At 39.7% G+C, this 26,065-nt stretch overlaps 1 protein-coding gene across 3 annotated transcripts in view; it reads right to left on the bottom strand.

Moving 5' to 3' along the window:
* OTOL1 (otolin 1) overlaps positions 1-20,931 on the bottom strand; it is a 164,044-nt gene extending 143,113 nt beyond the window's left edge. For 2 of the 3 annotated variants that reach the window (XM_072960243.1, XM_072960298.1), the window contains exons 1-5: positions 20,760-20,931; positions 14,829-14,895; positions 12,034-12,189; positions 3,153-3,422; positions 742-819 (exon numbers count right to left, since the gene is read on the bottom strand). The gene's annotated coding sequence lies outside the window, so the exon portion shown is untranslated. The remainder of the gene's footprint in view (positions 1-741; positions 820-3,152; positions 3,423-12,033; positions 12,190-14,828; positions 14,896-20,759) is intronic. The other variant, XM_072960367.1, reaches the window with a different exon arrangement.
* Positions 20,932-26,065: the final 5,134 nt, after the last annotated feature.

The following is a 26,065-nucleotide window of genomic DNA, read 5'->3' as shown; positions in this document are numbered from 1 at the left end:
GCTTGGGTGGGATGGTGTATTGCCAAGGATGCCTAATTGCCCTGGAGACACATTGACTTGGTTAATGCGGTAACAGCGTGTCCTGTGTATTCTAAACAGTGCCCAAGGCAACATTGTGATCTGACACATCCACTGCAGTTCCCAATTGGGGAGGGATCGGCAAATTGGTTATATTAACCCCCTCCCTGTGAGTGAGGGCTCTACATATGCCTTGGTTTGTGTGGACACTGTGTCTGGTTTAACTTAAGCTTTCACCTGTTGCCATGCAAACCAGCCTGCTACTATTAGGGGATTACAGAAGCCGAGTACCATGTATGGATACCCTGTTCGAATAGACAGTGATCAGAGGATCACATTACAAAGATAATGATGGGCAAAAGAACATGACATTAAATAGAGTTTCCATCTCCCCTATAATCTGCAAATAACAGTGCTGGTAGAAAGGAAAAATGGAATATTCAGCAGTAGATTAAATTTCTAACAAGTAAAATCACCTTAGCTGGGTGAACTAAAGTACTTCCTCAGGCTTTAATACATGTGAATAACCAACCAGTACTGCCTGTTACCCCATATGCCAGATGAGGGACCCCTGACAAGGCACCCAATACTGTAAAGGTATGAGAATGGTAGGAAAAAGCCATTGCCTGACTCTCACAATAGGTCAACATGCTATGCTGCTGAGAACACCAAGCCCCATCACGCCTGGGGAAAAAAACTGGAATATGCAGTGGGATGTCTCACCTGGATAAGTGAGTTACTTTGTCTCCTCTGGGAGTTCATCATCCCACGGCAAGCCAGACCCATTGAAACACATTGTACCTGGAATAGAATACACACCATTTAAAGAGGGGAGAAGGTAGGGGACCTAGTCTGGCATATCGCACCCCCAGTCCACCTCCTCATGTTTGACAGTGCTGCCTCCCCAAGCAACATGTATGGTATGTACAATCAGGTCAAGTTTCTAAAGCTGCCAACCTCCTTTTCTTGAAGGTTAGGTGGACATGCTCTGTGTTCTACCGGTACAATCATTTGGTCACTGTTTGTTCTCTCCATTGGCCTGGAGGACATTATAGCATACATAGAAGCCCTAACTAAATTCACCCAGCAAGCCTTAAATAATAGTCGGCAATGCCTGTCTTTACGGAACACTGAAATGTCTCTAATGAGAAAAGCTGTCCTCCATTTGAAGATTCTGGTGGGCGGGCACGAAAATCCACTCATCTTGTGGCTGCCCAAGACAAGTCTTATAAGTAAGTTCTCTTCCTTATTAAACCTGCCACCTACCAATCTGGAGTGATCTGCATCTTTTCTTGGGTCTTTCTTTGCCCTTTGTGTATGGGTGCCAGTTTCAGGTTACACTCAGGAAATTCCTGAGGAAGTTGTAAACCAAAAAATGCACCTATGTCACACCCCTCTGAAAACCCCATGACAACCCGCACTTCTTCTGTAACACTGTCCTACTCTGTGTTGCATTGTGTGTACATGTATCTAGTTCTCTCTTCTAGATAACAAGCTACTTAAAGACAAGGAATTTGTCTTAGTCATCTTTGTAGAACCCCCATTCCAGTGCTAGCGCCATGCTTTGCAAATATTGTCCAATAGGAACTGAATTGGGGTGTTGGCATAATTCAGCTGATGTGGGATGAACAGAAACAGTGGGAAGCACTGTGCATATAGGAGTGTATCAAGTAGGAATACCTTTGTCTGCAAGGACCAGAAAAGCTGAACAACCATGACTTAAACAATGAAGAATTTATTTTTCTCATATAACCAAACCTAGGCAGCTATTGGCAATTGGTTTAGCTACTCAGCCACACCTAAGGGCCAAGATTCTTGCTTATTTCTGCTCGGTATTCTTCGCAGATTGGCTTTTGCCCCCGTGGCTATCTCCCCGTGATGAAAAGATGGTTTTTGCCTCTTCAGAGAACTTCTCCATTTCAAAGCAGGAAAAGAGGGGGAATGGTCCAGAGCCAAACCAACTGCTCCTGTCCTCTTTTATAGGCAAATAAAAAATTCCCCAGCTTGTGAGCATGTTCTGCCCACATCTTGTTGGTCAGAACTGGGTTACATGGCTAGCAACAAGAGAAGCTAAAAAATACAAGAATGTGATTTAAAAATTTGGCATAGACCCAGCTGTAGGCACTTTGCCACCATTAAAAAAAAAAAAAACCAAGCATTTCATTGAAAAGAAAGAAAAGGGGACTGTCTCTTGGAATAATAAACATATGATTTCAGCCTATGGGGTGATGTAGGCCCGAAGATGAGATCACAGGTACAGAAGCTAAACCAGGCACCTTAAACCCAAAGTCTACAAGGGAGTAAATGAGTAAAACAGGCAGGTGATTTCTGTACAGATCTATATTATATGCATTTTATTCCCCAGGATCATTAGCTTTCTCAAGGAAATATACTTTCTCCCATTGTTCTTGAATTACGTGGCATCTTGGTCTGTATCACACTTTTGATACAGATGAGATTATAGGACATATTCCAATATTCCATTAACTCTACCCATAAGACAAAACTGCAATCACATGAATGGGTGGATGACAACTGATATTCAGCCTCCATGCATGAAGAAATAGAGGCATAGGAAGGGGCTGGAACATGAACAGCTGCTATTCAGTCCTACTCAGTGATAGTTGCTATGGTGGAATGCTATCAGATTTTCCAAGAGAAATCAGAAATGTGGATTTGCATGTGAAATCTCATGGTTAAATGTTAGTAATGAATGTAGGAGGTTTCAAACACAAGGGCTAAATGATCTGTGCCCTCTTGAGAGCAGCTGTCAAGGAAGAGAGCTCTCACCATCGGCCAAGCTCAGCCAACCCTCTCGGAGCTTCCTTTCCCACTACAGATCCCAGCATTTTCCATAGGCACATTCCTTTCCCACCTCCTACTGTCTAGATAGTCCCATCAACTTTGACAAACAAAAATGTTTTAAATAAGAACATTTTAAATTCTAAAACTGGAATTTACTTGTAAGAGGAAATCTCTCCTACTGTTAGAAAGTTCTTTCCAATTTTTTATTAAAAGTTGAACTTATGTACCTTTTTTAACCTTTAGTAAGAATTTCTAAAATTTTATACTATCAAGTTTAAAAAACAAAACCAGATACTTCTGGTCACCATAAAGAGCAAATATTGACTCACTTGCTGGTGAGATAACTGCTTCTTTGCTAACTCTTTCATTTATTTGTTTCCATTTAGAAAGTGCTGTTTGCTTTATAAATAAGACCAATGGTCTGTTTTCAGCTCAAGAAAATGCTGGACTTCCTTACTTTCTCACATTTTCCAAGTTTTCCAAAGTAAAACTTTAAATAAGTAAAGCTCTGCTTTGTCTTCAAGCATTTTGATTTTTCTTCTCTCTCCGGTTGTTTTCTGTTTTCCCATTTCACTCTGGCCCTAGGCCTTTTGGTAAGCCTGTAACAAAACGAAGAGTAATCTGACAAAGAAAATCCTCCTCACTTCACAAAGTAATATTCTTGATGATTAATGTCACTAGCCAAGGCAACCATTCCCCAATCTCAAATCTAATACTGCTTTTCTCTCATTGTGATAGAGGTGCAGCTCTCAGACTCTGCTGTCTGACTCCAGTACTTAGTATCTGTCTTAGTACTTAGCCTTTCTCATAATTGGACCACTGTGCAGTTTTTTCACCAGGTTTATAATATTCCTTTTCCTCTGAGAAGTCCTTGGGATTTTCTATGTCCTTTTCTCCTTCTCCTAGATATAAAAAATTATAAAAACTATTAAATAACTAAAGGTAAAGTACATTTTTTCAAAACATGGTCCTTCCAGGTACCTAATATCTACCCACACCAAATCAACTTCAGCAAATCTCCCCATGTAAGTATAAGTACTTGTAGTTTGTACATCAGCAGTCAATTCTTTGAATGATCCCCATTTTTCTTTCTTATATAAGCATAATACATACCACCTTCCCATGTTTATCTAATAGTTATTGCTCCTTGATTTTTCTTAATGTTACCATCATGGTGATTAGGTTCACTATGGTGAAGGCATTGCTTTTCCTTAAATATAAATCAGAGATGAACCAAAATTTCCCAATTTTATTATTTTTATTTTAATTTTTTTATTGAGGTATAGTCAGTTTACAATGTTGTATCAATTTCTAGTATACAGCACGATTCTTCAGTCATACGTGAACATACATATATTCATATTCATATTCTTTTTCACCATAAGCTACTACAAGATATTGAATATATTTTCCTGTGCTATACAGTATAAACTTGCTTATCTATTTTATATATACCAGTCAGTATCTGCAAATCCTGAACTCCCAGTTTATCCCTTCCCATTCCCCATCCCTCTGGCAACCACAAGTCTGTATGTATTCTATGTCTGCGAGTCTGTTTCTGTTTTATATATAAGTTCATTTGTCTTTTTTTTTTAGATTCCACATATAAGTGATATCACATGGTATTTTTCTTTCTCTTTCTGGCTTATTTCACTTAGAATGACATTCTCCAGGGCTATCCATGTTGCTGCAAATGACATTATTTTATCATTTTTAATGGCTGAATAGTATTCCATGGTATAAATATACCACAACTTCTTTATCCAGTCATCTGTCTATGGACGTTTAGGTTGTTTCCATGTCTTGGCTATTGTAAATAGTGTTGCCATGAACACTGGGGTGCAGGTGTCTTTTGAATTAGGGTTCCCTCTGGATATACGCCCAGGAGTGGGATTGCTGGGTCATAAATATGTTTATTTTTAATTTATGTTATTTGTAGTTCTAAAAAGCATTTGACATCACTTATAATAAAAATACATGGCCAGGTTAATTTAAAGAAAAATAAAAATAGAAGTCAAAAATCTTTCAGAATTGGAGTAAGATAGTTACTGTCACAGAGCATAAAATCTGGCTTGAAGTTTCCTGGCATGCAAGGAAAAAGAAAACCAGAAAGTGATGCAAAGCTCTCATCATGTTATCAAATAAGGTGCATGAGTTCTTCCTTCAATAAACAAATCCATTTAATTTGCAGAGGACTCACAATGCCTCAGATGCCAAGATTGCTATGTGGATATACAGACAGAGGATATTAAAATGACCTGAAGAGTCCAGCATCCAGTGGGGTTGACAGACATAATGATGACAATGGAATGAATTAAATTTAGCAATTTAAATATGTACAGGATGTTACAGGAGCACTTACTGGACTCAGGAGTGTTCCCTCTCCTGAAGGAGAAGCAAGTGACTGCCTAGGACTGAATTCACAGACAAGGGTTTCCATGTACTAGACGCCCACGCTAGAGGACAGCACACACACAAAGAATATTTGGCGTTTCAGGTGAGAAAGCCAGTGTAGTTTGTTTGAAGTAAACATCATCAATTTGTGTAAAATTTTGTTTCCTCTTTGGGGAGTGATATTGTATTTGTGGTGTCTCAAGTTCAAAATCCATTAAATTAAAAATGGCTGGATATGACCTAGAAAAATAAAAACATATTCTGGGCTACATAAAATATAATGTCCATTGACAGATGACTGGATAAAGAAGATGTGATATGTTCATGTATGTGTACACACACACACACACACACACACACACACACACACAATGGAATAGTACTCAGCCATTAAAAAGAATGAAATAATGCCACTTACAGCAACATGGATTATAATATTAAATGAAGTAAGTCAGAATAAGACAAATGCCATATAATATCACTTATATGTGGAATCTTAAAGAATGATACAAACGAACTTCTTTACAAATTAGGAATAGACTCACAGACATTAAAAAACAAGTTATGGTTATCAAAGGGGAAAGAGGTGGAGGAGAAGGATAAATTAGGAGTTTGGGATTAATATATACACACTACTACATATGAAATAGATAAACAACAAGGACCTACTGTATAGCACAGAGAGCTATATTTAATATCTTGTAATAACCTATAATGGAAAAGAATCTGAACCAGAATATATATGTATATGTTTAAGTGAATCACTTTGCTGTACAACTGAAATTAATACAACATAGTAAATCAACTATACTACAATTAAAATAAAATAAAATATAAAACATGAGCCATGCAGTTCTATTCAAAAACAGTTCACACAACCTGCAGTTTTAAGGCTGTGCATCACTAATTGACATTTGGATCAATTTGACCAAGAGGGAATTTGATCAGTAAGAACTCAGCCATGCCCAGTAGGGGCCCTTCATGATGGACGGTGACAAGTCCATGCACGCACAGCCTCTCCCTCAGCGTGACGGTTAATTTCAGTGATCATGCGTGCCCAGATTAAGCATTATTTCTAGGTGTGTCTGTGAAAGTGTTTCTGGATAAGATCAGCATTTGAATTGGTGGACTCAATAAAGCACACCGTCCTCCCCAATACGGGTGAGCATCATCCCATTCTTTGAAAGTCTGAAAAGAACAAAAGGTAGAAGAAGGAAGGAAGAATTTGCCCCTTTTTCCCCTGCCTCACTGCTTGAGCTGGGATGACTCATCTTATCTTCTCCAGCCCTTGGATTGGGATTTACATCATCAGCTCCCTGGTTCTTAGACCTTTGGACTTGGACTAAATTACACCACTGGCTTTCCTGGGTCTCCAGTTTGCAGACAACAGATCCTGGGACTTCTCAGTTTCCATAGTTGTGTGAACCAATTTCTCATCATATATATATAGATATAGTTAGATATAGATAGATAGATAGATAGATAGACAGACAGACAGATAGATATCCTACTGATAATATCTATATCTATATCTATATAGTTATCCTACTGGTCTGTTTCTCTGGTGAACCCTGACTACTGCACTTGGGAAGGGTGAATGTGAACACACTAGAGGAAGCAGCAGTGGGGAGCAGCACTGCTCGACTCTGAAGGGAAGACAAGATGATCAGGTTCGTCAAGCTGTTGTTGCATCACAGATTACTATGGGTAGTAGGACTGCTGGGAGTTCCTGAACAACACTGAGCAGCGTTCTCACTGAGAGAGGACTGCTGAACATCTCAGCCATGGATGTACTGGGGGCTGGAGGGAACCCCCCCCCCAGTTTGCCAGGTTTACTATTAACCTTTGTGGTAAGCTGAATAATGGTCCTGCAAATATGTCCATATGCTAATTCCCAGACCCTATGAATATGTTACCTTACATGGCAAAAGGGACTTTACAGATATAATTAAATTAAGGATCTTGAAATAAGGAGATGATTCTGGATTATCCAGATTGACCCAATATAATCACCGTGGTACTTACAAGAGGGAGGCAGGAGGAGTCAGAGTCAGAGAGAAGGCAATGTGATATCAGAAACAGGAACTAGAGTGATGAACTTTAAAGATGAAGAAGAAGCCACAAGCCAAGAAAGCCAAGCAAGGTAACCAGCCGTAGAAGCTGCAAGAAGCAAGGAAATGGACTCTCCCTGCAGAACTGCCAGAGGAACCAGCCCTGCTGACACCTGACTTTAGCCCAGTGAAACTGATGTGGCACTTCTGACCTCCAGGACTGTACAGGATAAACTTCTGTTGTTTTAAGGCACTCAGTTGAAGGTAATTCGTTACAACAGCAATAGGAAACTAGTACAAACATTTTTGTCCCCACTCCCCTTTAACACTGCAGGCCACCTTATGCCTTAGGCTCATTTAGGAACAGACAAGGCAGTGTGATGCAAGTTTCTGCATGAGCACACATGAGGAAGAGCAAGACATCCACTCAGCACCTGAGATAAGAGCTGAAGTGGGAAGACAGAAAATTGAAACTCACTGGTCATCTGAGTGGAGTGAGTGCTGAGAGCAGAAAGGCTAGTTTTAAACGGCTGATTCACGAGCAGGGGATGAGGAACTCAAGACAGCCAGTGAGTATGGACCATGGGGTCACACTGCCTGTCGTCAAGGGAAACCAATTTGTCTGTCCATAAATTCTGGAAAGAACAAAGCACTGGATTCTTATATAAAGGGGAATTCATAATAAAACAGATAATGTCTTCAAGCAGCAAAGAAGACAAATAGAGTCAGAATATATTACTTACGGTAATTAAATAAATTTTTTTAAAAAAAGAAAGAGTTTAGACCACCTGAATAAATTACCAAAAGTTATTCAAGGGAAATGGCCTCACACCTTAGAAAAGCTGGCTTTAAAAACCAGTGCATTAGCAGTGACTTCTAATTTTGTCTTTAAACAGAGAGAAACTGAACAATCTTCACCTGTGTGGACAGGGCCTGCATCTGTTTATGCAACTACTAAATCTCTGGATTATGACAGGTAGGGTAGATTGGAAAACTTTTTCTCAGTGTAAGTAGCTGACAGCACTGACAACAGAGAGTTCAATTCTAAACTTTACTACAGATCCTGGTTTGTGTTTTGTGAGAGAACCAAATAATCTGATATATTTGTACTGATTAGAGACTAATTATACCGCATATTGTTCATTTTTTTAATAGAATGTTGATAGACACAGACAGTAGACCACATCCATGTAGCATTCTAACAACTCATTTCTCTGAAAAAATGAGTGGATATTCTGACTTGATTAGGTTTCCATCTTTAGGAATCATGAGACCCTAGGTCTTCCTTTCACAAGGCCCCAATACCAGGGGCAAAATGTGGGGTAGAGATTCAGACTTTCAACTCCTCCCACTGACAACGCATAGCACTTTCTAATCCCATACTTCCCAGAATATGCAGTTGGACCTTAGCCCGGGAACTCAGGATTTAAAAAATATTTATTCTCCTTCTCTCATTATTTTTGTCATTCTTTGTATTTTATTACTTTTATTCTCTTAACTCAGCTTAATTACTGTTTTAGGCTTCCCTACTGCTGGGCCTCAGGCCAGGGCCCCTACCCTCTGTTCATGCTGGAGTCCTAGAATCTTGGACAGTGGAAGGCAGTCAGGGAAAGACCAACTCAGAGACATCCAACCTCGAGGTGGCATTTCAGAGTCTTCCCACTACTGTCCTAAACGTCCAGGGTACTGTGTGTCTCTGTGAAACTGCCCCAAGCAGCTTTCTCAACTCTAGAATCTTGCCACCCGCCCAACACCCTGCCTAGAAATTAAGCAAGCATTTAAGAGAAATGTAACCAGCTTTCTGGGTTCAATATTCAGCTCTGATACCTACTAGCTATGAGATCAGCAAATTATGTAACCTCTCTGTCTCAATTTTATTTGTTAGCTGGGAACATGGTATCTAACACAACCCACTGTAAGAACTGAATACATGCCATGCGCTTAGAACAGTGTCTGGCATACCAGAATCTCATACATTTTGCTATGTACTAAAATGAAAGCTCCATGAGGGCAAGGATCTTTATGTATCTGTTCACTGCTCTTAGAACAGTTCATGGTGTATACAGAAGTGAATGAATGAATGAATGTTGAGAGAGTCAGGGCATGTTTCTTCTCTGCCCCTTCAGAGGGGAGAACTTCAGAGTTCTCTGTTTTCCTTATGTTCCCTCTGCAGCCCTGAGAAATCTCTCTTTAGTCTCAGAGAAATCTTTATTCTTTGGGGTTTCTGGCAAATATGTTGTTTATGTGCTTTCTGCCCTACACCTTCCCCATCTCTGCTCCCAAAGCTTGCTTTTCTCCCTGCCATATCCCTCCAGGAAAGCAAAGAACATACTTAACTACCCTGCTTCAATGGAAGGAAAAGAGAGGAAGAAACATAGAAGAAAACCAAATGTTAAAAATCTCAGAAGTATCCCATCCCAAAAGCTTCAACTCATTTTCTTTTTAAACTTTTCGTTTTTCATGAATGAGTTCAAGGGTTGTGCAAAATTTTAAGGCTTTTTCTTGTAATTATTATATGAAATGCACACATGCCTGCTTACACCAGCTGAATCCAATTTGTGTGTGACTGACTCATGGCCTCATTACCACGTTGCCTTCCTGGTCACAACAGAGTTTCTTCCTGGCTCCCTTGGACAGGATGGGGCTGGCTCTTGGGTAACCAAGTCACTGAAGTCGTATGAGTGAGCAATTTGCCTTCTTTGATAACAGCTCTACTCTGGCTGTTAACACAGCCCACACCTACACGTACCACATATACTTTCTAAACAGAGGTGGGGCAAGCACAGTAATGGCAGCTTCCTGCCAAGTCAGATGTCACAGTAATGCTCTCCTCCTCCACCCTCCCTCCCACCTGGTTTGCCATCTTCAGCTCTAGGCAGTGTAGACAGCTACCAGTCTCCTATTTATTAGCCAAAGCAGTCTGGGTTCCTTTGCCACAAGACACACCCAGGAAGGTTCGTCTGCCCATATCCAGTTACACCAGCTTTGCTGCCAGCTGGAAGCCTCCCAGCCCTCATGTTTGTGAAGAGCCCTAAAGTCTGGGCCCAAAGTTAACTTGGCTTCGTCTGGGACAGCAGCACCAGAGCCAACAATTTTTCACTAACATATAATGAGATTGTTAAACACCCCATTTCAAAACAGACCTGAAGTTGGTTTAGGGTTTTCTTTTTGAAGCAAGATGTACTTTCTGGATCTTAGTTTGCCTAGGTATGGCTGACATTAGAGTCTAGTCTAAGCGGTTCTGCCTGTTGCTGAAGATGGTGAACCATCTTACTGATGATAAAGACACCTTTCCTTCAGCCTAAGTGTTTCCCAGGGTTCACTATTATACCGTATTTACATGGTAGATATTGGTAAGGATTGGAAATGACATAAAATGGAGGTAAGAGCCCTGGACTGAAGTCCCAATCATGGCCTAGTCACTATTAGCCCTTGGAAAATTTAGTGGCCTTGTCTGGATCCAATTTCTCCATCTGTACATTATGAGACATTTTTGAAATATTTTCATATTGTACCATTATCTTTGCCTATGGCAGCCCACTCACTGACTCTGTAGCGTACATCCCTTTGGTAGGACAGATACCATCTAGAACAAAGCGTCAGCTTCCATGCCCAAATTTGTTTATTAAGATTCTTATTAAAAAATAGTAATGCACTAATTCTAAAATCTCTAAATCCGTTCAGCTTCTTTTATATAACATAAGCAAACCTTGGAGTAGGGTGGCCAACTCATTTTGATTTGCCCAGGACTTTCCCAGTTTTAGCACTGAAAGTCCCACATCCCAGAACTGCCCCCCTCCCCCTTAGTCCAAATCAGGGTCACTGGTCACTCCACTTAGAGGTCTGGACCCGCAGTTTAATTATGAGCTATAGGGTAGAGATTATTTAAGAAAGAAGAGAAAGACTGGTGAGAACATGAGCTCCAGGAGGAGTGGGTGCTCCAGTCATCTATGAACAAACCACTCCAAAAGAGTAACTTAAAATAAGAGCAGTTGTTTACTTTGCTCATGAATTTGAGCATTGAATGAGCTTAGGTAGGTGCTTCTCACTCAGGGTGCAGTCAGATAGTGACTGAAACTGACACTTCTTAACTTGCATGTTGGCCCCTGGGTCGGGCACACATGCACACCTAACAGCTCAAGATCCTCAGATCTCTCTCTCTCCCCTGCTCCCTCTCTCTCTTTCTCTCATCTCTCCCCACAGTCTCCCCAAATGTGGCCTCAGGGTAGCTGGACTTCTCACATGGTGGCTGAAGGCTCCCAGAGCAAGTCCCAAGAGAAACTGGCAGAAATGGAATGGCCTTTTCTCATCCAGCCTTAGGTCACACTGCATCACTTCTACCATGTTCTTTTCATCAAGGAAGTCACAAATGTCCACCCAGGTTCATGAAAAGTAACACAGACTCCATCTCTTGTTGGAAAGAGCATCGAGGAATTTGCAGACACACTTTAAAACCACCATAAGGAAGAAGGACACCTACTCCTTCCAGCTCAGAGAATTTACCAGAAATAGAAGAGTGGTCGGGGAAGCAAGTAGTCAGGTGAATGTATGTTAGGGATCACCAGCACACCTCCCTAGACCGTAAGATCTGAGGGGCTAGTGTCAGACAGGACAAGAGTCAAGAAGAAAGCCAAAAGTAGAGAAGCCTCTACCACTTCCCATTCACAACTCTGGGAAGATTTCACCATGTAGGGCACCAACAGCGAATGATGCAAGAAAGTGAAAACGGCAGCAGAGCCGGGTAGGTAATGAGAGCATTAGTTACCTGGAGCCTTCCTTGTGGCACAGAGGAAACTTAGAGGTTCCTGCCTGCCTCTTGAAGGATGTGGGAAGATGATGTTGCTGCTGGCAAAGATGCCATAGAGGAATGATGAGGTCATGCTGAAGTGCTTTATACTGGGAATCAAAGGAGTCCTCAGACCTTAGGGAGAAGAAATTGTGGAATCAGAGAAAATGGAAGTAGGGTGACTGGAGGAAAGACCTCTGGGCCAACTGAACCCAGAGAACAGACTAAGAGTTCTCCAGAGACAGGTAAGTAAAGTGTCCCCCAACCTTGTCACCTGACCGGATGCACAAGGACGAGACAAGAGCTCTGGCTCCACCTGTCATGATGGAGGCAGGAGGAGCCAGAGGGCAGCAGACAACTGCTGTGGTGTGTGGACCTACGGCTTCTCTTCCCTGACATCTTGCAAATACTCTGGAGTCAACTGAAAGTGATGAATATACCAAATAGGCAGGTTTAAATTCCTGGTCCCTTCTTTCAGTCTCAACTCCTATTCAGAGTGGCATCTGTGAGAAAAATCAGGTCAGCTATAGAGAGAGAAAAAGCAGTATTTCTTTTTGCACATCCAAGATACAGTGTTAAACCTGTTCCTGAGAGATATGAAAAATAGAAACCACTCTTTTGACTGCCTTGCTCCCTGTCCTGCAGCCACAATAGCTCCTGTTGCTCACCTCTGACCTTCCAAGCTGTTTCCCCTCTTTGTGCCTCTGTACCTATGGTTCCCTCTATCTGGAATGTTCTCTCTGCTGGCTCTTCATACCTTTCATATCTCACCTTAAATGTCAACTTCTGAGTGAGGCCTTCACACATTGCTCTACCAAAATGGGCTTACTCCTGTTTTTCCCGATCTCAATACCTACTTACTTTTTCTAATGAATGACTCCTCACCCCATCCACACTGCTCCCAACCTGCTCCTCACCAGACCTGCCCATCTCAGGAAATGGTCCTACTCAATCACTTAAGCCAGAAACCTCAGTTCTTCTGAGTCCTTCTCATTTGGCCTCAAACCCAGATCCAGTGGAACTGTAGTCCTAACAGTTCTGTCTCCAAATCTGTATCCTACATCCATTCACTTGTTTGCCTCACCTCTGCCACCACCTTCCATTTAGGCCAGAACCTTCTTGCCTGGCCTGACTGCAGAGCTAGTCTCTCTGCTTCTGCTCCTGCCTCTCTACCATTCCACATCACACCCGACAAAATACCTTTAAAATATAAATCAGATCCTGCAACTCCTGTGTTTAAACCTTCAAGGGCCTCAAAAGCCTTTCCCTGGGCCCACAAGGCCTGCAGGGTCAGCCCTCAAGCTCTTCAGCGACAATCACATCTCCTTCCCTAGGCACTGGTCTGCTTTGGACTCTGAACCTACCAGTCACCTTCCTGCCTTTGGGGCCTCAGCTATTCCTCTACCATGACAATTTTCCCCAGTGCCTTCACATAGATGGTGTAATGGAACAGGACCCTAGGGGGCCTTCCTGGGACAGATGCCTTCCCCATATCCTCTGCTTTAGCTCCTCTCTGATGTACCTAGATAACAGTATCTGATGCACATTTCCTGAGTTATTTTACAGATGTGAAAACCCCCACCAAATGGAAGACACCAGATGGAAGACAAATTAGCTGCTTGATAACCTTGAGCACACAGCCCCCAGACCGACTGGAGCCTAAGGATTGATGATGTTAACCCCTGTGACACTGCCCTGTACCTCACCATCAACCAGAGGACTGTGCACAGCTGATCACATACCCTGCAACCCTCTTCCCTCACCTGGGCTTTAAAAATGCTTTGCTGAAACCCATCCAGGAGTTCGGGCTTTTTCAACACTAGCTGTCTCAGACTCCTTGGAAGGATACAATAAACACTGTCTTTCACCACAATCCAGTGTCGGTAGATTGGTTTTGAGCTGGGGCAAGTGGATCCCAGTTTGGTTCAGTAACAATTCTCCTTTTCATCATTCAGGCTTCAGCTTAAATGTCATCTCTTTGAAAGGCTTAAATGTCATCTCCTTGAAAGGCTCTCCCTGAGCTCTTCCACCCCCATCAGACAGTTCCTCTCCCTGGGCTTCTTTTCTTTACAACACTTGACACTGTGATGAAATAGGCAGTACCTTTGTTTCCTCTTTAATTATCTAGTCCCTCCTTCACAAACACACTTAGGTAAGCTCCCTGGTGCAGGTCCCTATATCCCCAACACCCAGAACAATATCTACTGCCAAAATAGAGCACTTACTAATAGGTACTCAGAAGGTATTGAATAAACAACCAAATGAATGAATGAATATCTTGAAAACCAGTTATTCTCCGAGGAAGAGGAACATTTTCTTCTGATTGTTTCCTGACCTGGTGAAACGAGGCTACTGAATAAGGTGATCTTCAGGGCTCGTTTCAGCCAAGTGTCTGAGGGTTTTTTCTGTAATTGCACGTGCATTCTAATGGTTGGCTCTGTAAGGGCATCTTTTCTATACAGAGAGTTTAAGGGCTCTTTCTATCTTCTCCTAAAGTACACATTGTGTCTGCCAAAATAAAGTAAATAATATAATTAACACTGAATAAGATAAGGTAGGCCCAAGTAAAATGCAAACCCCTCATTTCAACAAATGATGAATTAAATTGCCTGTGCACCAGGTCTGTTTACATCTGACATTTAGCTTTCCTTTGGAATCTGGCTCCTCTGGACTGGAGCGTGAATTTAAGTAAACTCAAACAAAAACCAAACCAACAAACAAACAAAACCAGAATCAAAACTCTATTAACTACAGATGGTTCGTTGTGTCCCTACCTGGGGCAATCTTCTTTATTGTCAGCAGTACTTGGTTTTCAACTCTGATTCATTTTTCAAGTTCTTCCTGATTGAAAAAGAAAAAGAAAAAGAAAACTTTGAGGGTAGAAGAAATACTCTTTTATTTTGGCAGAGTTTCCAGCTACATGACCGCAAGTTGGTACTTCCAGGCAAATGGCAATAGGACCCAGGACTTCAAGTTTTCTCCCAAAGCATTTCTCTTTGAAGAACTACAAAGTGACTCTAAATGCTCTTTAAGCTTCAAAAATAAAAGCACATTTTAAGCCAGTCCCCACGGTGAATTTTTACCATATATAAATACATCTAACTTCATAGGCTAAAGGCATGAAGAATAAGTTCGGAGAAAAATAAATTTGATTAAGAAAATACTAACAAAAAGAATCTAGGATATACATTAAAAAAAAAACTTCCTTACTCTCTTCTGTACCTTCAGAATCAGATCCATTCTTCAAGGTTCACTTCAGAAATCACCTTCTCCAAGAAATTTTCCCCCAGACTCTCAGGCCACTTTAAAATCTCCTTCCTCTCAATTTCTGCCACACTCTCTTGTAATGATTCAATTTATTTAACTCAGAGATTATAGATGGTTGTTTACATGCTCACCTCTTAGTAGACAATGTGTCATTCACAGAACTATCTACCCTACTGCCCATAAGCGCCTAGAGGGTAAGGACTCCCTCTAAGCCACCGAGAATGTTCAGCAAAGCCTAAATTCACATTCATTTTTATGTTCAAAATCATTATTGCCTTTAATCAAATTATTAATAAATACAGATACTTCCAAGTGTTTTATAAGCGTTTTACTCACTACCTAAGTGTTTTTAACTTTTTATTTTGAAACATATATAGTACCCTTCACCCAGCTTTCCCCAATGTGACATCTTGAATACAATATCACAATAGGAAACTGACATCGGTATGATATTGTTAACAAGACTACTGACTGTGTTCAATTTTCATCAGTTTTTACATGTACTTATTTGTATGTGTTTCTATGCAATATATGCATGTGCAATCCCATGTACATATATTTATGTAGCTACCACCACAATCAAGATATGGATTCCATCATCACAAGGGATCCCTCTCATACTTTGTTAATATTCACATCCCCTCCCAACCATATCCCTGCCCCATTGCAACCACTAGTCTGTTCCCCATCTATAGTTTTGTCATTTTGAGAATGTTAATATAAATGGAATTATAAAGTATATGTAAGACCTTCAAAGGTTTTAAAGTAATAAACCTCTTAATAGTGATTTTTCCCCTTGAGCATAATGCCCTTGAGGTCCATCCAGGTTATTGTGTGTGAAGTTCATTACTTTTTATTGCTGAGTAGTACTCCATGGTACAAATGTATCAGAGTTTGACTTTTCCCAGTTTGGAGCTACTACAAATAAAGCCACTATAAACATTCATGTATAGATGTTTGTGTGAGTATCAGTTTTCCTTTATCTGGGATGAATGCCCAAGAGTGCAACTGCTGGGTCATTATGGTAAATGCATGTTCCATTTTATAAAAAAACTGCCATACTATCTTCCAGAGAGGCTATGCCATTCCCATCTGTGATATATGAGAAATACAGTTTTTCTGCATTCTCTCCAGCTTTTGGTATTATCACTATTTTTAACTCATCTTATAGGTGGGATATCTTGTTGTGGTTTTAATTTGCATTTTCCTGATGGCTAATAATGTTGAATATATTCATGTGTTTATTTTCCATCTGTATCTCCTTTTTGGTGAAATATCTCTTAGTCTTTTGCCCGTTTCTTTCTTCTTTGTGTGTGTGTGTGTGTGTGTGTGTGTATATAAAATTGAAGTATAGTCAGTTTACAATGTTGTGTCAATTTCTGGTGTACAGCACAATGCATCAGTCATACATGAACATACATATATTCATTTTCATATTCTTTTTCAGCATAAGTTAGTACAAGATACTGAATATAGTTCCCTACATTATACACTATGAACTTGATGTTTATCCATTTTATATATATTAGTTAGTATCTGCAAATCTCAAACTCCCAATTTATCCCTTCTCACCCCCTATCCCTCCTGGTAACCAAAAGTTTGTTTTCTATGTCTGTGAGTCTGTTTCTGTTTTGTAAATAAGTTCGTTTGTATTTTTTTCTTTAGATTCTACATGTAAGTGATGTCATGTAATATTTGTCTTTCTCTGTCTGACTTACTTCACTTAGTGTGATAATCTCTAGGTCCATCTATGTTGCTACAAATGACAATATTTCATTTTTATGTCTGAATAATATTCCATTATATATATACATACATACATACATACGCTTATACATACACACACTACAACTTTTTATCCAGTCATCTGTTGTTGGACACTTAGGTTGCTTCCATGTCTTGGCTATTGTAAATAGTGCTTCCAGCACAAAAGTTTTTAATTTTGATGCTGTCCAATTTATCAGCTTTTCCTTTTATGGGTACTGCTTTTGGTGTAATTTCTAAGAACTGTTTACTTAGCCCTAGGTCTAAAAGATTTTCTCCTATGCTTTCTTTTAGAAGTGTTTATCGGTTTACATTTTACATTGAAACCTATGATTCACTTTGGATTAATTTTTGTATAAGATATGGGGAGGAGGTCATAGTTTATTTTTTTGCCTATGGATGCCCATTTGCCACAGTGCCATTTGTTGAAAAGACTATCTTTCCTCCATTGAATTGCTTTGACTCTTTGCAGTAAGGTCTTTCTTGGTTCACGAGGCAGAACATAAGAGGCAAATAATAATGGTGCCCACCACACACCAGGCCCTGCCTGTGCTGGGCTCCTCAAAACATCTCCAAAACTATAATTTGAAAAGACACATGCACCCCAATGTTCACAGCAGCACTATTTACAATAGCCAAGACACAGAAACAACCTAAATGTCCATTGACAGGTGAGTGGATAAATGGATATATATGTGGTATACATATATAATGGAATATGACTCAGCCATAAAAAAGAATAAAATAATGCCATTTGCAGCAACATGGATGGACCTGGAGATCATCACTCTAAGTGAAATAAGCCAGAAAGAGAAAGAAAAATACCATATGACATCACTCATGTGATATGTGGAATCTGAAAAAAAAAAAAAGAGAGAGAGAGAGAGACACACACACAAATGAACATATTTACAAAACAGAAATTGATTCACAGACATAGAGAAAAATTTATGGTCACCAGGGGATAAAAGGAGTGGGAAGAGATAAATTGGGAGTTCGAGATTTGTAGATACTAACTACTATATACAAAATAGATAAACAACAAGCTTATACTATATAGCACTGTGAACCATATTCAATACCTTGTAGTAACCTATATTGAAAAAGAATATGAAAACAAATATATGTATGTTTATGTGTGACTGAAACATGCTGTTCACCAGAAATTGACACAACATTGTAAACTGACTATACTTCAATAAAAAAGAATGCAAATTTAAAAAAACAGAATCAAAGACATCTTCTCCAGGCCTCACAGATGTTAGTGGAGAGTAGGTTCTTGTTTCATTACAGAAAGAATTCAGAGAGGAGACATGGAGGACAAACAAGCAAAGCAAGGATTTAGTAAGCAACAATACACTCTCAGAAGGAAGAGCAGGCAGGCTCAGGTGAGCAGATGCTCTGAGTTCCTTTGGCAAGCTGGTTATATGGGGTGTGAAAATGACTGGGTGGAATATTCATTGAGGAGGGAGGGGTCTGGGTCATCCTTCCTGGTTTTCGTCCCAGTCCGCCTTCCTGAGGGGTGGGGGAGTTTTTGTCCTTATTTGGTCTTGCCTGGAACTGTCATGGCATTGGTGCGTGATGGGTACTTCTCATTTGCAATGCTAATTTTATTATAATGAGGGCATAATGAGTAAAAAGGCTATATCTGGATGCTGGAGATTCCTGCCTTTCTTTGTTTGCCTCTAGGACGCCTGTCACCACAAGATGTACCTGATGCCTCCCTTCTCTGCTCATATCTAGCTAACTGTCTGCTCTGACAACAGCATATCTGCTCTTATTCCCATTTTACAGTTAAGAAAACTGAGGCTCAGAGAGGTTAAGGGGCTTGCCCACCAGACAGCTAAAAGGATAAAGAGAAAATTAAGCGATAATGACACAGCTTTGTTCCTCCATTTCTGTCCCAATAAAATTATTTAAAATCACTTTTGTTTCAGTCCCTTGAAAATAAAGATAATTAATAACTCATGTTATTTCCTAGATTCCTCTTGACATGTTAGATGAGTAAAATTGACACAGATTCTAAATATTTTATTGTAATATAGAAATCAACATTTTGAGACCAATGTATGGCTACAACTCTTATGAAAATCATATGAATTTCATAGGAAATAGTTTTGTCTATTTTCTTCTCAATTAAGAGGGAAAGGTTTTGTATTTTTAACTGAGACAAATGAAAGGAATGTTTATAACAAATATGACCCAATTTGAATGTCAGTAATAAATAAACAACTCATGTAATCCTGTGAGTTTAACACAAACAAATTGCCCAGACAATGCACAAAGGAAAAAATACAAATTTTTACCAAACATATGGAAGCTCATCAATAATAAAGCAAATTCAAAGTAAAACAATGATATCCCACATTTTACATATTGAATAAGTAGAAATTTTTAAATTTAAATACTTAATGTTAGTTAAGTGTGACAATGAGCATTCTCATCCACTGCCGGCAGAACTGCATATCAGCATAACCTTTCTAGAAAGTGATTTGGTGAGGTGAATAAAGATCCTTCAACAATATGCTCTTTGACTATGGCAGATTAAATATGTCACCGAATTCTTTGTCATTTCCCCTACAAAGAGATGTATTCTATTTTACCACCCTCTGGAACGTGGCCTGTGACCAGTCTGACCAAGAGAGAGTGGCGGGAGAGACTCCGTGCCAGTTTCAGACCTGGCCTTTAAGAGGACTGGCAGTTTCCACCTCCTCCCTCTTGGAACCCACTGGAAAAGCCCACGCTGGAGGAGAACTGAGGCTCCAGTCAACAGCCATCACCAAATTGTCAGTCATGTGAAAGTTACCTAGGAAATGGATCTCTAGCCCCCGTCAAGTCACCCCAGCCGGCTAACATCATGTGGAGCAGAGACAAATTGTCCCCAAATTGCAAAACTGTGAGCAAATGAACGATTGCTATTGTTTTAAGTGACTAGGTTGTAAGTTTGGAAGACGTGCTACAAAGCAATAGATACTTGATATTAACCCCAAAATTTTACTTCTGGAAATTTATCCTTCGGCACTAATCAGGAATGCAGACAAAGGCTTACATCCAAAACATTTTTTGCAGAGAAGCTTCAGAAAACCTTGATGTCTAAATTAGGAAAATGATTATATGGGTTGTGGTATAACCATTATGAAAGTAATTTAAATGTTAGCAATACGGTAGAGTACTTATGGTAAACTTCTAGTTGGAAAAAGTCATATAAAACAGGAAAAAAATTAAAAGCTAATAGTGGTTATTTCTGGGCAATAGATTATGGGTGATTTTATGCTGACTTTCACATTTTTGTGATAATTGAATAAAACAGGAAAAAATAAACCTTAAAAATGAAAAAAAAAACTACCAACTTATAAAATCTGTCCACAGATTTTTTTTAAAAAGCTTCATTTTAACTATAGTTTCAAACTTTTTCATATAACCATTTTACCAAGGCATTCAGCAATATTGATGTAGAAACATCTGTTATATCTCATAACTGACAGGCTGACAGGCAGTTATAATGCAATTTTAAAAAATAGCAAGAGACAGACTTATTAGCAACAGGCTTTGATAATCCATAAACTGGATGTAAAAATCTTGAATAATAAAGCAGTTCTAATGATGTGGCAGAAAATAAAATAACTGAAGAAAAATCTCCAAGAAATCAGACTAACATTATTTTAAATATTTACCTTCTAGGAGCTTTCCTAGAGCCATGCCACAATCTTCACAATAGCCTTTGTGAGGTAGGTATTACTCCCATTGTACAGGTGAAGAGCCTGTGGCCTTGACAGAACTTTCTACAGCCCTCACCTGCAGAGCTGGGAGTTGGGCTCAATGAACATGTTTTTTCCACAGTACCAGGCCACTCCTCTCCGAGGTCAGGGTTCAACATTCTTATGGGATGAAAAGAAAACAATTATTAAAACTGTAGGCTTTTTGAAAAAAATGTGTTATTCTAACACAATTCATTAAAATATATTTAATTGAACTTCTTAAGCTTCTTTTGTGGGATAATTTTCTTCTTGAACTTCAAGCAATCCTAAAAAAGTCAATGCCAGTTTCATAAGAAGCCTAGAGTATTCTTGAGCAGTTGTAAACGGTTTGAGGGGAGGAGGACCAGCTGACAAAGCACAGGTACCTAGGACACATCTCTTCCCCACCTTGTCCTCTCACTCATGGCAACTCTGCAAAGCTCTATCTTTAGCATGACTGAGGCTTTTAGTCAGAAACTAGCTGTGCTCTTTTGATTTATTCACTATTCATATTTGTTTTGTTTCCAATAGGCTGTATCCATTTTAGGAGCTAAGATGTAAGGGATTGGTACCACAGAGAGGCACCACAGGGCATTTGATGGATAAGATGAAGAGCCAGATTTCAACCAAGTGCACTGGGTTTTTGTTTTTAAAGACAGTGATTTGTTTTATTTGTTGTTAGTTAAAGAAGAGTAACTAGTAACAGCCAAGATTTCCATAGTGTTTATATGCATCAGCTGTACGCCGTGCACTGTGTGTGAACATCATCCTACTTAATCCTCAAGACTCTAGGAGGTAGGCACTATTTCTATCTTCATTTTATAGATGGAGATGTGAGGTCTGAGACTCCAGATAGGTGGTGGTCAGGGTATGAATTGTTTGATCTCAGGCCATGCTCCTTACTGGCACATGGACTGCAGGAGTCAGGGCTGGAATTTCAAAGAGAAGCCTGCTTCTTTCCCCTTCTGTCAGCTCCAGCAGGAACCCTAAGTATGAACAACAGGAGAAGGGCCACGGCTGTGGGAATGGAGAAGTGGGAATCCTAGCTGTGCAAGGCCGAGCTGGAGGGTCGCTCTTCCCAGAGCCAGGGCTGCTTGCTTCCTAGTTCCAAACTGCTAAGTATTCTGAGTCTTCTGTTAAAATGTATTTCTATTCATCCATCATTCTCTGTTATCTAAAAGGATGTAAGATAGTTTATAATGATAGACAGAATATAACAACATGAAGTATGAAAGAAAAAGACATGAGTGGACCTTGAAATATTCAATGGCCAATGTAAAATCACAATCAGCAGTCGTCACAGATCAGTGTCCATTAGATTGAAATAAACCAGTGGCTCAAGATAGGCACGACTAGTGTCAGTATTAAGATTAGGAAAATATTTTCTCCTGAAAGCAAAGTGGCACAGTGCAAAGCGATAAGTAGTGCCTTCCGCGTCTCCAAAGGATTCAACACCAGGCAGCAGAGCAGAGTGGTTTGGCATACAGAGTCTGGAGCCAGACAGCCTGGGTTCTGTCACTTTCCAGGTGAGTAATCTTGGGCAAGTTATTTAAGCTGTCTGTACCTTGGTTTCTTCATCTATAAGCGGGGTCTGGGGAAATACAGAGGACTAAATAAGATAAAGGCTGTAAAGCCTTTAGAACAGCGTCAGGCACGTGCCGTGTCTGTGTGCTAATGTTATCATCAGTCTGCTTTGGAACGTCACAGACATTTCCTACCTCAGGGCCCTTGCACTCACTGCTCCCCCTGCCTGACCCAGTTCTTCCCCTCATTGTACATGTGGCTCACTCCTTTCTCCCCTTCAGGCCGTTGTTCTATTGTCACTTTCTCAGTGAGGCCTTCCCAGACAGTATTTAAAACTGAAATGCTTTCCCTACTTGACTCCACCAAACCAGCAGCCTATATACTTCCTGCCCCAATGCAGGTTTCTCCTTCTCATGAGCACTTCTCATGCTCAAATAAACAATCACTTTATTTCCTTTGTTTTTCTGTCTTATCTTCCTCCACTAAATGAGGGCAAGTTTCTGTTTTATTCACTGCACTATTCCCAACTCCTACAACAGAGCATGACAGAGAGCAGACACCCAACAAACATGTGTTGAATGAATTAACCAACATACTCATCACTGTACAACCAACAGAACAGTCACTCTGAAACACCTGCAAGAGCAAGTCAGTCAGTTAAAAAAATGAACCTGCAAATTGTGGGAACTTTTCAATCTTCTGGTAATAATTTGAGAAAGACTTAGAAAATCTCACAAAATGTTATGGAGACAAAGGTAACTCCAGTGAGATTTGAGGTGACGTGTACCGTTTTATACTCTTGGAGTGAGTTTAGAATTAGTGGCTAAGAGTCACTTCCAGCTGGGGCACAGCTAGATGGAACTGTCAAAATACAGAGTAAGAACAAAGCATTACTGGAATCAAATCATCACTCTGTCAGTTCTTAATAGAGCCAGTCCAACAAATCATAGGTTCTATTATCCAGTTCTCTCTTGACAGCAAAGCAAGGACAGGAAAGCCAGTTATTAATGAGAACATCTTATTTTAATGCCTCAGAGGAACTCAAAACTCCACGCTTCCTAACACAAAGGCAAGTGTTAAGTGCGGAACTTGGTGAGAGATATCAGGACACATGGGGCTCCCACTTAGAACCAAGAGTTACGTGACTGCACAGGCCTAAGTGGTGAGTGGCTGTCTTTTCAGTCAGTGAAAGGCAATCTAGCAGAAAAGAAAACATGCCACAGAAAGGGCAACAGAAGCCAACAAGGTGAGTCAAGCTCCAGGTGAATATGGGAAACTCTCCCAGTCCCAAAGACAGACTGACCTGTGTCGTCCACATGTGGTAAAATGCCAACCTCACAGCAGCAGCCATTTCTGTACACCACTCTTTGGCCAAACAGATGAGTTTGGGGAGCTCTTAGCTTTCCCATGGCTGAAGTATGAGAGCCAGGAATATTTCCAGGAGATATTCTTCATAAGGGATTCAGAAGAAAAAAGTTGACTTGGCTGTGGTTGCATTCTGAGCATTCTGTTCATGTAAAATGTGGCCTGAGCATGGTTCCCAATTAAGAGAGAACTGTGTGGTGTGGATTGCTGCCTGGGAATTAGCCTGAGTGCTTCTTTGTCTCTCGGTACCATTTTTGGCTGAAAGTCAATTTTGTCTGATATGAGTATAATATACCCCTGCTCTCTTCTGTTTTCCACTTGCATGAAATATCTTTTTCCATCACTTCACTTTGAGCTTACACGTGTCCTTAAGGCTGAAATAAGCCTTCTTATAGACAGTATGTAGACGGGTCTTATTTTTTTATCCATCCAGCCACTCTGCGCCTTTTGATTGCTGAATTCAATCCATTTACTTTTGGAGTAATTATTCACAGTTAAAGACATACTAATGCCATCTTATTAATTGCTTTCCGGCTGTTCTGTAGTGCCGGTTTCCTTTTTCCTCTCTTTCTGTCTACCTTTGTGAATTGGTGATTTTCCATAATGTTACACTCTGATTCTCCTCTCTTCATTTTCTGTGAATTTACTAAAGGCTTTTGCTTTTGTGATTACCATGAGGCTTACACAAAACATCTTGTAACAGTCTATTTTAAGCTGATAGCAACTTAACTCCAATCACACACAAAATCTCTACCCTTTTACTCCTCCCTTTTTTTGTTTTTGATGTCACAATTACCTCTTTTATATTGTGTTTCTGTTAACAAACTAGGGTAGCCATGGTTATTTTTAATATTCTTGTCCTTTAATCTTTACACTAGACTTAAGTGGTTAACACACCACTCTATTGCAGTATTCTGAATTCAATTATATGCTTATCTTTACCAATATGTTCTACACTTTTCTTTTTTTTATTAAATTATAATTGACATACAGTATTATGTTAGTTTCAGGTGTACAACATAGTGAGTTGATATTTAAATGATCACTATGATAAATCTGGTTACCATGTGTTACCATACAGTTATTACAGTATTATTGACTATATTCCCTATGTTGTACATTACATCCTCATGATTTATTTACTTTATAGGTGGAAGTTTGTACCTCTTAATTCCCTTCACCTTTTTCACCCCTTTGCCCTCTCCCCTCCCTTCTGGCAAACACCAGTTTGTTCTCTGTATTTAATTCTTTTCTGTTTTGTTTGTTTTGTTTTTTAGATTCTACATAATAGTGAAATTATATGGTATTTGTCTTTCTTATTTTGTCGACTGACTTCACTTAGCGTAATACCTGCTACGTCCAACTACGCTGTTACAAATGGCAAGATTTCATTCCTTTTTATGGCTGAATAATGTTCCATTGTGTGTACATCTTTATCCATTTGTCTATCAGTGAGCACTTAGGTTGCTTCCATGTCTAGGCTATTGTAAATAGTGCTGCAATGAACACAGAAGTGCATGTAACTTTTCAAATTAGTGTTTTCACTTTCTTCAGATAATATTCAAGAGTGGAATTGCTGGATCGTATGGTAGTTGTATTGTTAATTTTTTGAGGAAACTCCAAGGTTTCCCATAGTGGTTCCACCAATTTACATTAACACCTACAGTACATGAGGGTTCCCTTTTCTCCAGATACTTGTCAAAACTTGTAATCTGCTGTCTTTTTGATAATAGCTATTTTGACAGGTGTGAGGTGATATCTCATTGTGGTTTTGATTGGCACTTCCCAGGTGATTAGTGATGCTGAGCATCTTTTCACATGTCTGATGGTCATCTGTATGTCTTCTTTGGAAAAATATTCAGATTCTCTACCCATTTTTTAATGAGGTTTCTTTTTTTGATATTGAGTTGTATTGTTCTTTATATATTTTGGATATCAACCTCTTACCAGATATATCATTGAGAAGTATCTTCTCCCATTCAGTAGGTTGCCTTTTCGTTTTGTTGATGGTTTCCTTCACTGTGCAAAAGTTTTTTTAGTTTGATGTAGTCGCATTTGTTTATTTTTGCTTTTGTTGCCCATGGCTGAGGAGACAAATGAAAAAATAATCACTAAAACTGACGTCAAAGAGCTTATTGTCTATGTTTCCTTCTAGGATTTTTATGGTTTCAGGTCTTACATTTAATCCATTTTGAGTTTGTCTTTCATATGGCTTACAAGTGTGTTGTACATTTTTTATGTTACTAATTAGCATCCTTACATTTCAACTGGAAAAACTCCTGCCAGTATTTCCTGTAAGGCATTTTTAGTGGTGTTGAACTCCCTTGGCTTTTGTTTTTCTGGGAAAGTCATAT

This window comes from Vicugna pacos, chromosome 1 (genome assembly GCF_048564905.1).
Source record: "Vicugna pacos chromosome 1, VicPac4, whole genome shotgun sequence".
Classification (NCBI taxonomy): domain Eukaryota; kingdom Metazoa; phylum Chordata; class Mammalia; order Artiodactyla; family Camelidae; genus Vicugna; species Vicugna pacos.
The sequence above is the reverse complement of the archived record's forward strand: the minus strand, read 5'-3'. Positions and strand labels throughout refer to the sequence as shown.